The sequence below is a fragment of the Ovis aries genome, chromosome 3 (genome assembly GCF_016772045.2).
Source record: "Ovis aries strain OAR_USU_Benz2616 breed Rambouillet chromosome 3, ARS-UI_Ramb_v3.0, whole genome shotgun sequence".
Lineage (NCBI taxonomy): Eukaryota > Metazoa > Chordata > Mammalia > Artiodactyla > Bovidae > Ovis > Ovis aries.
Genome location: NC_056056.1, coordinates 112,594,641 through 112,608,663, shown reverse-complemented (window position 1 = coordinate 112,608,663; position 14,023 = coordinate 112,594,641).

Here is a 14,023-nt window from a genome sequence, read left to right as displayed (position 1 = left end):
AAGGTCGCTCCAGCTCAGATCATCCAGGCTTGTGGGCCTTGTCAAGGACTTTGTTAAGTTTTATAAGGACCTTGTTAAGACTGATATTAAGTGTGATTAGAAGTGTATCAGGCTTCCCAAGGAGAAGGCGATGGCACTCCACTCCAGTACTCTTGCCTGGAAAATCCCATGGACAGCGGAGCCTGGTAGACTACAGTCCATGGGGTCGCAGAGTCGGGACTGAGTGACTTCACTTTCACTTTTCACTCTCATGCATTGGAGAAGGAAATGGCAACCCACTCCAGTGTTCTTGCCTGGAGAATCCCAGGGACAGGGGAGCCTGGTGGGCTGCCGTCTATGGGGTCGCACAGAGTCAGACACGACTGACACGACTTGGCAGCAGCAGGCTTCCCAGGTTGGCACAGTGGTAAAGAACCTGCCGCCAAAGCAGGAGACATAAGAGATGCGGGGGAGAAGGGCACGGCAACCCACTCCAATATTCTTGCCTGGAGAATCCCAAGGACAGGGGAGCCTGGCGGGCTACAGTCCATAGGATGGCAGAGTCAGTCATGACTGAGCATGTACGCACGCAGGGACATGTACCAGTCACAGGAAACAGACGCTCTTTACTCAATTCGAAAGAGACTGGGGGACTTCCTTGGTGGTGCAGTGGGGCGGAATCCCTCCGCCAGTACAGGGGACACGGGTTCCGTCCCTGCATGGGAAGAGTTCACGTGCCACTGAGCGCCTAAGCCCGCCTATGTTGCTGCAACTACAGAGCCCTCTTGCCCAGAGCCTGTGCCCTGCGACGGTAGAAGGCACTGCAATGGGAAGCCCGCGCAGAACAGCTAAGAGTGACCCTCACGCACTCGCCGCAACTGGAGAAAGCCCAGGCCCAGCAGCAACAGCCTGTGCATCCAAAAATAAAGACATGTGTAAACATGCACTCTAGGGGGCAAATGGAAGAAGCAGTGTTAAGGGTTATAGCAGTAGCTTAGGTAAGAGATATACACACAGCCTTAGACTAGAGTGGTGCCGGGGGCCAGCGTGAGGAATTCCGCCCATGGCAAAGGTCATGAGGAAGGAGGCTTGGCATACGCAAAGGCGTGATCAAGCCTCAGGAAACCCCCTGTTCCCGAGCATCTAACCCCAAAGCCAGAGTCTGTTTTATGCTCTCACCTACACCTCTGACTTTACGGGGGGCTCTCCCCATAACCGTTTCTCTCAGAGAAGGAGTAAACGCGCAGCTCCAAGGCAATAAAAATTCTTGGGAGTGGCAAGAGTGTTTCAGCTTAGGACTCCTCTGAAGGTTATCTAGCCCACCTGTATAGGTTCGTCCGGCCACATGTGATTGCTTACAGCCTCCCAATCTGAGAGGCATGAGATGTTTTAGACTTACTAAAGGCAAATTATTTGGGGGAGTTAAAATTATTAGTATAGTGTGTTGGTTAGGAATTATTTGGTGAAGGGTTCTTCATTTGTTGTGTCAATAATTGTTGCTAATTCCCTGCGCTGGGTGGGACAAGGATGTCTCAGGTCAAACCTCTCTGCTGACAGACTAGCTTGTGTGACAGGATTATCCTTACTGCCGCCACTAGGCACATGATTGTTTACTACCTCTCAACCATAAGCAGCACAGAGAGTTTTGGAGTATTTTGAGAGTCTTAGTTAGCATAGGACTTTTTCTTCTTGTTGAGTCAATGATTGCCGCCAGGCCTCTATATCCTTAGGCACCTGGGAATATATTAATCAATGTATTTGGAATATAGCAAAGGAAATATAGTAGTTTTTGATGTTAGCAATACTAGACTTTTTGAGTTAATGGATTTTCTCTTTTGTAATAGATCACTGTACTTATATATCACTGTGTCCTTGCTGTGTAAGAATGTAACTTTATCATATCTTAAGACTAAATAGATCTTAAGGGGAGCATTGGTGAAAGGATTTTCATTTGTTGGGCTGATGTTTGCTGCTAAATCTCCATGTTCCCTACTCTTATAATGAATATAACTAGCATATAGGAAGAAATAAGTATTAACCTTTAAGCATATAGGAGAAATAAGTATTAACCTTTAAGACTAATCATGTTAACCTTGGGTTAAATAAATTCCTTTCTTGATTGTAACTCACTACACCCTCACCCTATAGGAATGCAACTTTATTTGGAGGGTGGTGCCTGGTTTAAGAAAAAACACCCTTGGAAAAAATAAGTTTTTTGGTTATCAGAAAGAAAGGATCATAAAATGTCAGCAGGTCTCACTCATGGCCAGAAGATGATGTAATATTCCTAAGACCTTTTTTTTATACATTTATGTGAAGCACCTGATTTTGATAAAGGTCAGGACTGCTGACCCCCGCGTGACTCTGTATTCAACCCTATGTGTAACAAAAGGTATATAAGCAAACCCAAAAATAAAGAAATCGGATCAGTTTCCAGAAAGACTGATTCCCCCATGTCGCTTCTTTCTTGCTCCCGTTTTTCTGGCTGAATTCCCATCTGGAGCATGGATGCTATTTCACGTAATCCAAGTTATTCAGCCTCCTTTTCTCCACTGATCTTCCTACTACACTATCCATTTCTAATCTCTCTATATCTGTGATTAAATATGTATTTTTCCAAAGACGCCGACTCTGTCCCCACCTTCAAATCACCCTGGATCCACCGGGGCTGGACCCCGGCAGAGTGGTGACCGTGAAAAAGTAAGAAACAGTGAAATTATATATTTTGTAAGTAGAGCTTATAGGATTTGCTGCTGGATATAAGGTATAATAAAAGTAAGGACTCTAAAGCATCACTACGAACAAAGCTAGTGGAGGTGATGGAATTCCAGTTGAGCTATTTCAAATCCTGAAAGATGATGCTATGAAAGTGCTGCACTCAATTTGCCAGCAAATTTGGAAAACTCAGCAGTGGCCACAGGACCAGAAAAGATCAGTTTTCATTCCAATCCCAAAGAAAGGCAATGCCAAAGAGTGCTCAAACTACTGCACAATTGCACTCATCTCACACGCTAGTAAAGTAATGCTGAAAATTCTCCAAGCCAGGCTTCAGCAATACGTGAACTGTGAACTTCCAGATGTTCAAGCTGGTTTTAGAAAAGGCAGAAGAACCGGAGATCAAATTGCCAACATCCACTGGATCATGGAAAAAGCAAGAGAGTTCCAGAAAACATCTATTTCTGCTTTATTGACTATGTCAAAGCCTTTGACTGTGTGGATCACAATAAACTGTGGAAAATTCTGAAAGACATGGGAATACCAGACCACCTGACCTGCCTCTTGAGAAACCTATATGCAGGTTAGGAAGCAACTGTTAGAACTGGACATGGAACAACAGACTGGTTCCAAATAGGAAAAGGACTGATACTGTCACCCTGCTTATTTAACTTACATACAGAGAACATCATGAGAAATGCTGGACTGGAAGAAGCACAAGCTGGAATCAAGATTGCCGGGAGAAATATCAATAACCTCAGATATGCAGATGACACCACCCTTATGGCAGAAAGTGCAGAGGAACTAAAAAGCCTCTTGATGAAAGTGAAAGAGGAGAGTGAAAAAGTTGGCTTAAAGCTCAACATTCAGAAAACGAAGATCATGGCATCTGGTACCATCATTTCATGGGAAATAGATGGGAAAACAGTGGAAACAGTGTCAGACTTTTTTTTTTGGGGCTCCAAAATCACTGCTGATGGTGAATGCAGCCATGAAATTAAAAGACACTTACTCCTTGGAAGAAAAGTTATGACCAACCTAGATAGCATATTCAAAAGCAGAGACATTACTTTGATGACTAAGGTCCGTTTAGTCAAGGCTATGGTTTTTCCTGTGGTCATGTATGGATGTGAGAGTTGGACTGTGAAGAAAACTGAGTGCTGAAGAATTGATGCTTTTGGACTGTGGTGTTGGAGAAGACTCTTGAGAGTCCCTTGGACTGCAAGGAGATCCAACCAGTCCATTCTAAAGAAGATCAGCCCTGGGTGTTCTTTGGAAGTAATGATGCTAAAGCTGAAACTCCAGTACTTTAGCCACCTCATGCGAAGAGTTGACTCATTGGAAAAGATTCTGATGCTGGGAGGGATTGGGGGCAGGAGGAGAAGGGGACGACAGAGGATGAGATGGCTGGATGGCATCACCGACTCAATGGATGTGAGTCTGAGTGACCTCCGGGAGATGGTGATGGACAGGGAGGCCTGGCATGCTACGACTCATGGGGTCGCAAAGAGTCAGACACGACTGAGCGACTGAACTGAACTGAACTGAACTGAAGAAATCTAGGATGCCTTCAGGATTTTGACCTAAACACCTGGATCAATAGCAGTGATGTAGACCAAGAATGCTAGGAAACACTCCCGTTTATCTCAAGCAATAAAGAAAATCTCAAAATTGTTATAGCAGTTCGTGACTCACAGCTAATATTCAGTTGGTAGTAGCTATTTTTTTAAAAAACTAAAATTAGGTATTTTGAGGTTGAGGTCACTGAGGATGAAATTGGATATTTATGAATGGCAGTCTTCCAGGTGGAGACAGCAAAACATCCAAAATCTGGTATCCTATAACGCCTACTTGCCAAAGCCTCAGTGACCACCACTAGGTTGCAAGTTAAAGTGTTCATCGACAAATTCCATCTGACTCTTTGCAACCCCATGGACTACAGCCCACCAGGCTCCTCTGTCCATGGAATTCTCTAGGCAACATGACTGGAGCAGGTTGCCATTCCCTTCCCCGGGGACCTCCCTGACCCAGGGATTGAGCCCTAATTCATTCCATATTCATTTCTGGAGCTGTGGATCTAAGCGCCAAAGGAACTTGATGCTTCAGCTGAATCAAGACCGTTCCTTTTGCTGGGATTGGAGGAAGGCCTAGAGAGCTTGGGAGATATCTCTTGGACTAGCACGAGAGGATGGACGCACACACACCCTGTGTTTGGCACGAACACGTGGAGTTCCATAAGAGATAATTCACAGAGACTCTAATGTGGAATCTAAAAAGAGGAGAATCTGAAAAGGAGAAATACAAAAAGAAAAGGGGGAAACACACAAGTACAAAAACATTTCCCCCCAGAAGATCTTAATAAGAGCTAACATTAAATATTAAACACCGCTGAGAGATTTTCATATACCACCTCTTAATCTTCACAGCAGTCTCTGAGGTAAGGGTTATGTCTGGTGAACCATCTTGGTCCTAGAAGAGATCAGCTTCCTGTATCTGAATGCATCTGTCCCCAGTGGAATGTTTACTCTGCCTAGGACAGCGCCCTGGTGAGCTGTGGACACATGCATGCGCTCAGCACAGCCAACTCTATGCGACCACATGGACTGCAGCCCACCAGGCTCCTCTGTCCATGGGATTTCCTAGGCAAGAATACTGGGGTGCATTGCCATTTCCTCACCCAGGGATTGAACCCGTGTCTCCTGTGTCTCCTGCTTTGGCAGGTGGACTCCTTACCAACAGTGCCACCTGGGCAGCCCACAGGGTTTCTCTCAACTTATTCCTCATTTAATAGATAAGGAATTGAGGTGCAAGAGCTCATGGCATTACATACCCTATTCAATACACTCTTACCAGAGACCTGTATGCATACTGGGGATGGATTGTATTGGAGGGCAGCATAAAGGCAGGCTATGGCAGTGGTTTTTGTGGGGGAGGCATTAGGTTAACCTAGGTTTAAGTGTGCCAACATCACTAAGAAATAATTTACAGACCCCTGTTGTATTGGCTAAGGTAACACTAGCTGCCATAACAAACCTCAAAATGTACTCAAACACAATGGACATTTATTTCTTGCACACGGAAGTCCAGAATAAGTGTTCCTGATGACAGAGGGCCCTCCTCTAATTGCTAGCCCATCGTGTGGCTCCTTCATCTTCAGCTCACGTCTTCCGAGGCTGCCGTGTTCACCTCCATCAAGCCAGAAGGGAAAAGGACATGAGAAAGTCTTATGGGCCAGTCCTGGAGGTATGCCTCACCTCAACTCAGTTACCAGCTAGAACTCAGTCACCAGCTACATCTAAGTACAAAAGAGACTGAGAAATGTTGTCTAGCTAAATGCCCAGCCAGCCTGCCTGTCACAACTGGTCTCATCTACGACATGATTTCTCTCAACTTATTCTCAAAAGGAAACTAGACGTTTAGTTTGCGGATAACTGTGCTTTCTTTCTCATGTAAAAGTTACATCTAGGTCAAATAGCGGAGAAGGCAATGGCACCCCACTCCAGTACGCTTGCCTGGAAAATCCCATGGATGTAGGAGCCTGGTAAGCTGCAGTCCATGGGGTCGCTAGGAGTCAGAGACGACTGAGCGACTTCACTTTCACTTTTCACTTTCATGCATTGGAGAAGGAAATGGCAACCCACTCCAGTGTTCTTGCCTGGAGAATCCCAGGGATGGGGAGCCTGGTGGGCTGCCATCTCTGGGGTCGCACAGAGTCGGACATGACTGAAGTGACTTAGCAGAAGCAGCAGCAGGTCAAATAGACTCCATGACTTTTCCTTTACATGCAGTTTGCTTACAGAGAAGTGCTACGTTTATTTCTTCAAGCTTTTAAAATTAATTGTTCTTCTTCGATGATGTTGTCCATGTCTTTTCCCATTACTTTCTTTTTTTTTGGGTACTTTAATAGTGCATTACATCTTGCAGAAAGTTGGAAAGCTTTCATGTTGTAAAGCCGCCTTTAAACCTTAATTGATAAAACATTTAGAATTTTGTTGAAAGTGTTAATCACTCAGTCATGCCTGACTCTTTGCGACCCCATGGCTGTAGCCCTCCAGGCTCCTCTGTCCATGGAGTTGTCCAGTCAAGAATACTGGAGTGGGTAGCCATTCCCTTCTCCAGAGGATCTTCCCAACCAGGGATCGAACCCCGGTCTCTTGCATTGCAGGCAGATTCTTTACTGTCGGAGCCACCAAGGAAGCCCATAAATCTTGTTAAGTTTATCTAATTTATTGATCCCTAAAATTTTGTGCCGTGATGTGGGCAAATATACAATAATGCCATTTTCACTCTGACAATTTACATATTAATTAAGAATATTCAGTTCAGTCACTCAGTTGTGTCCGACTGTTTGCAACCCCATGGACTGTAGCACGCCAGGCCTCCCTGTCCATCACCAACTCCCAGAGCCTGCTCAAACTCATGTCCATTAAGTTAGTGATGCCATCCAACCATCTCACCCTCTGTTGTCCCCTTCTCCTGCCTTCAATCTTTCCCAGCATCAGGGTCTTCTCCAATGAGTCAGCTCTTCACATCAGGTGGCCAAAGTATTGGAGTTTCAGCTTCAGCATCAGTCCTTCCAATGAGTATTCAGGGTTGATTGTCTGTAGGCTTGACTGGTTTGATCTCCTTGCAGTCCAAGGGACTCTCAAGAGTCTTTTCCAATACTACAGTTCAAAATGAAGACTATTAGGTGCTAAGTCCTAATGATGATATCCTTATAAAATCTCATTAGATTTTGCTTCAGTTTTCAACAATGTCCCTTTATCTTCTCTAAGTTCCACACATTTCCCTGTTGTAACACATGTTGTAACTTTGATTTTCACAAAGGATTCTGCCTCACATTCCAATGCCTGGGGTATTCCCAGCACTGCCAAGCAATTCTCAAACATCAGCCTGGTGTCCTGTAATTCAGCTCAGTTCTGACACTGTATACCTGGAGATGGCATCATTCACAGGTTAAGAGCTCAGTCCTACAGACTGCCCTCCCCACACTAATATTTTTCTCTATAGTTTTTTCATATAGTATGAGCACAACCAAAAAGATACTAATTTACTCTCTTATTTTTTATTTTAGCTACCAACATTTCCGAAAACATCAAACTACATGAAAATATTTTCTCTTAGCACTGCCAAAGCATCCATTCATCCAACAACAATGAAAATTCATAATCTCGTAGGTAGCAAGTCAGAAACAAACCGCTATAGTGCTTTGATCTAAAACAAAATAGACTGCCACTTATTTCTCCAGCAAAAATGAGTCTTTTCAGGATCAACAAACAATTGCAATTTGGGCATCTGCAGTCATGGTGAGCCGTATGCAAATCCCCTCTAGCACAGAGGGGAGGACTCCTTTGTAAAGGGGAAAAGGAAGTCGGGTGAGCTACAGGAAACAGTCCGTTGGAGGAATTTACACTTTGAAGTGCGGTGGCTTTTCCTTGGCTGAGCTGTGGCCATTTCTCATTGGCTGATCTCTTACCAGGCAGGAAGGGGAAGTGTTTCTTCTCCTGTTGGGCTCTGCTGTCACCGTAGGTGATGGGAGCTCCCTCTTCTGCTCTCTGAAATCTACTGTAATTGAGATTTCTGTTTGTTAATTTTTACATTGCCAAGAGCTAAAGCATACTCATGAATACAGTGTGAAGGTAGGATTAGAGACACTGATTAACTCATTTTAGAAGAGTCTAAGACAGCTGGTTAGAGGAACTGACAGCTGAGATTTTAGGTTGTAGAGACGGGGAAAGATTTCCAGCCATAGAAAACAACAGAAGAAAAGGCAAGGGTTTACGCTCTAGGGCAACAGGCATTAGGAAAAACAAAATCTTCAATGTTTCAACCAATCACCGCTGAGTGGCATGTTGCTGGGTAAAATCAAAATGCAATTAGAAAAGCATTAGGGTTCTTTTTCCTAATCTAAAAATCTCCTAAAAGATCTTAATCCCAATGGGCAATCTCTCATTCCATTAAATCCTCGTATTTCCATATTTGTTGCATACGTATGATTAATTGGGTATGGGTTCTCTGGTGATGCAAGATATTTGACCAGCAGCTGAAGGACTGACTATGTCTAGAGCATTTCTTCTCTCTTGTTTTCAGCATGATTTCGTTGGTGTCACATAAAATATGAACCAGAATCAAAGGTTTCCCCACACTCATTACATTAATAATATTTTACTCATATGATTTCCAAAATTAAGACATGATTTTTGACTGAAAGATCTTTCCTCATTATACAAATATGGTTACTGCCTTATATGAACTCTTTGATATTTAGTTTAAACCAATAAATAATGAATATAAAAAGGGGCTTCTTTGGCAGTCCAGTGGTTAAGACTCCATGTCCCGAATGCAGGGTGCATGAGTTCTATCCCTGGTAGGGGAACTAAGACTCTGCATGCCACATGATGTGGCAAAAAAAAAAAAAAGAGTGAATAATAAATGAGACATGTTTGGGGATTAGGTTTGCAGGGGGATACATATTGTGATTCAGTATGTTTCTTGGTTTCTTCAATGTTTTGTGTATAGCGATCTGGTCCTGAAAGTATTCACTCTTACACAGGAGCCTACAGAATCAGGACGATACTAAAATGAAGGCTAATACTGAGCCTTGGAGAAACTTTGGTGTCTCTTCTCTCAGCTGCTGCAGTCCCTCCAGGGCATAGAGCTTGGTGACAAGAGCACAGAGTTGGTGTCAGCCTCCATTCGCACGGGCTTCCCTGGTGGCTCAGCTGGCAAAGAATCCACCTGCAACGCGGGAGACCTGGGTTCCATCCCTGGCTTAGGAAGATTCCCCAGAGAAGGGAAAGGCTACCCACTCCAGTCTTCTGGCCTGGAGCATTCCATGGACTGTATAGCCCAAGGGGTCACAAAGAGACAGATGTGACTGGCGACTTTCACTTTCATTTACAACCTGTCAGGCCTGATCCCCTTGAGCAGAACGCAACCTATACATTTATCCACTGGGTACTTGCATGTGGGAAAGAAGGCCTTTTAGCATCTTCCACTGCCACTTACTGTAGTCAATCAAATCATTACTGAACATGCTCAAGATGAAGGACTTTGCCAAACTCAACCTCTTCCCAGTAAACAACCAAAAAAAAAAAGGTGGACATTGTTGATGCAAATACAGACCATCCTCTGGAGACAGTCTAAAGTCAGTGCTCTCCGTCTGCAGTTTTTATTGTTTCTATAACACTCTGGCTTCCATGCTGATCCTGCTTTCCATTTCTAGGTGTAAGATTTTAAAAGCTAAAAGACAAACAAATGAAAAGGACACCTGGGAGTTGACTGAAGATAATGAAGACCTCACAAATAGTTTTGGCACACTAAATGGTTGAGTAAAAGATGAAAAGGGGGTGTTGGATAGTTAATATCATCTTGTCAGACTAAGTTGTACTGACCCAAGACACAAAACTCGAACTTCTGTCTGCCTGCAATGAGTCGCCATCTGCAGGCCACTTGTGACACCCTGAGATTGGGAAGAATTGAAGGCAAAAGGAGAAGGGGCAGCAGAGGGTGAGATGGTTAGGTTGGATCAGCACCTCAACGGACGTGAATCTGAGCAAGTGGGAGATAGTGGAGGACTTAGGAGACTGGCACTCTACAGTCCATGGGGTCACAAAGAGTCGGGCGTGACTTACCAACCCAACAACAACAAGAGCAGCAACCATCATGGTCTTTTGAACAATGAGGCAAATACATGAAGTAACTTGGTGTGGCGAAAAAAAACCCTGGGCTAGGAATCGATTAAGTTAGTTCTAATTTCAGTTTTGCTACCAATGGATAAATATTTAGACTTTCATGGGCCTCCATCTCTTTGAGCTTAAACTGGACGATTACTGCAAGGCTTTTCAGCCATAAAATGATACTCACAGTCAGATAAAAATTTATTATTGAGGGATTGGCCCTCTGTCTTTATTACTTATGCAAAACGTTGTCTCGGAAAGTACAGTGACAGTACAAGACATGAATATTGTAGCTTGGAATATTTCCATAATTACAGAAATGAGAGGTTTATTTGCTATCTCAGGATTAGACGTTTTCTCCATAAGTATCTGTTCTCCACAAGAAAACAGTTGTCAAATATAAAGGGACAAGTTACATGTCTTTTCTCAAGAATGACAATTAGAAAACAACACTGCAGTCTCTCAAAAGAAAATGCAACCAATTTACTTCCTTGCAAATAGAAATAACGAACAAAGAGTAGAGAGATCTTCTTACCTTTACCAGAGATACAATGAAATATGAAGGAACTCAGAAAAGTCACATCTCTGAGCCAGGGAAGTTTTATGGTAAGCTCATTAGAATTTTCCATCTCATGTTCCTTAGAGGATTGGCAATAAGTATTTCCTAATGGATTTCTTTCTCCCTTTGCATATTTATGGCTATTTCTATTCATAATGAATACACATATGCATTCTTTTCTTATTAAAAATGTTCCCTGTACTTTAGCAGGCTTCCCCAACCAGACTTCAGGCAGAACTTGGATGAAGAAATGGATCAGCTCCAATGTCCTCACTGGCCCTTTGGACACAGAAAAGAGACTCTCTGATCCTTCCTTTTTCTCCCCTCAATCAAACACTGATTTCATAGAAACATAGAATTAGGATGCTGTTTGCCAGGGCTGCAGGGAGTAGGAAATGAGCTGACAGTCCAAAACAAATTTTGTTATGAAAAGAAGGGACGGAGGAGCCTGGTGGGCTGCAGTCCATGGGATCTCAAAGTCAGACACCACTGAGCAACTTCACTTTCACTCTTCACTCATGCATTGGAGAAGGAAATGGCAACCCACTCCAGTGTGCTTGCCTGGAGAATCCCAGGGACGGGGGAGCCTGGTGGGCTGCCGTCTATGGGGTCGCACAGAGTCGGACACAACTGATGCGACTTAGCAGCACCAGCAGCAGCATGATGACTATGGCATTTAATATGCTTCTGTATACTTGAAAGTTACTGAGAGTAGATTTTAATCATTTCACCGCACACACACACACACACACACACACACACACACACACACACACTTAATTGCTTTAACTACATGAGGTGACAGCTATGTTGCTTGTCTTGATCTTGGTAACTGCTCCACAATGTCTATGTACATCAAATCATCACACTGTAGACTTTGCATATACACTATTGTATTTGTCATTTATTTCTCAGCAAAGTTAAAAAGCTGTAAAGAAAAGAATACAGTTGTAGTTATTTGTCATTTTCAAACTAGAGTTAATAGGCTACATTCCCTGAGAGTAATCTGCGTCTTCTTACCTGTTGCTTTAATATTCATTGCAGAAATAAAAGCTTTGTCTCTTTGATGATGACATCTTCCGATGTCTCAAATTTCAGGCATCAAAAAAATCGGGATTCTGAGACTTTGAAAATGTTTGTTCTGACCTTTGTAGGGGTGTGAGGCGTACAGTCACCCCAACATGGAACCACACTGCATGTAAAGCCCGGCGCCGGCTTAGCCCCTCCAGCGCTTAACATTTGTGTGCAAAAGCTGGACTGCCTGGCATCTGGCAGAATTTACCTGACTTTCCTCTTTTACTTTTGGTGAGGACACTTTCACAGGGAGGAAGTCTTTAGGATCTTAGAAACTGGGAACTAAAATTCATCAGCACTAGCGGTCATAGGTAGGATCGGGGGAGGGAGGCTGGGGGGAGGGCATACGTGTGAACACAGAGCTGACTCACTGTGTTGTCAGCAGAGACTAACACGACTCTGTAAAGCAGTCATCCTCAGAAAAAGGAAAAACAAGACTAGAGGTCGGCTTTTTCCTTCTGTTCTATACTATTTATTCGTAGATACAAATCACCTTATCAATCAAATTTCTCAAGGGAGTGGGAATACGCATCCTCTGAGCACACAGACTGCGGGGGGCAGTGGGCAAGTTGGAGCTAATGTAGGCTTGTGGACAACCTTATACAACTGGGGGATGTTCTTTAAGCAAAAGAATACACAATTATGAATAAAATGTTAGCAAATACCAACTTATAATGAGAAAGGACACCACAACACATTATAAACTTTTAAAAGCCGAAAAATACTGCAAATATTATACGAAAAATATAATATTCTTACTAATTTTAGTTATCTGCTTGATGCACCTGTTATTCTATCCTCCCTTTTTTGACTGCACACTATTTGATCATCTCTTCATATAATATTTCATACTTTTTCAATTGGAGAGAAGTGAGAAGTAATTTGATCTCTCTCCAAACATAGTTGAGCAAAGTTTATTTTTATTATAGTTTTAAAAGTTTCTTTCAGTTTTATAATTCTTTATTAGTGATATTTATACATTAATTTGTAAATTATATGTATAAATTTTTAGGACTGCTGTCAAATTTGGGAAAACCTCAATCAAGTTTCTTTCATGTATGAGCTATAAGCTTCTCAAGGCATATACATTTTGTTGAACAAGGGCTAATTTTAAATACTGTTAAACTGATGACAGCTATTAACCAGTTTGTGATCGATCTTCTCACTGTAGTTGTGCAAGTGGGTTTTGTATTTTTTCCCATAGGTATCAACATCTCATTTTGTGTCCGTCTGGGTCCAATCAGGGGAGAAGTCACACAGTAATTCGATAGGAAAGTGTAATAAAAGACATAAAGAGAATAAATGAATATATGCTATTTCTAAATGACTTGGATCCATTCCATGGCACATTTTGACCCCTGTTCTTTGACTAGCCCAGCGGTTGAAAATTCCTCAGGATTCAGAAACAGATAAGTAATACCAATAGGAGCAGCAGCTCTGTCGAAAAAGGAGGGCTTATGAAGGAAAAAACAGTGTCTGTTGAAAGGAACACTATTGCCACGCAGAAATACCCACTCAGCCTAATTATATCTTTTGATTTTTCAAGAGAATATAAAAATCTGGTTTTTATGTGAAATCTCCCAAATATCCAAGATTGGCAATTAGTTAAAAAAAAAAATTATTAAGGTTCTCTGGGTCAAACAGTTGCTTTCTGGGTAAGTCTGATATCTGACAGGCCACTCAACTGACAGTGGCCGTCCCCTACCCTTCCAGTCCCACCTCGCAGTCACGCCATCTTGTTTGGTTATCATAATGGCATTTATTACCACCTGACTTTTATTATCACACACACACACACACACTCCGTGCAGAGAAAGGTGAAGAACCCTGTGCAAACTCTTCACTGCTATAGCGTAGCATCAAGAACAGTGCTGGCATGTTGATACAGTACACTCAATGCTGAATGAATTGACTGAACAAATGATTTGGGGTTTAATGCTTTTGAACTTGTCATCTTTGTTTCTTTTTAATGTGTGTATAAGAGCATTCTCTCTGGTCCTACAAATGCTGTCAACAC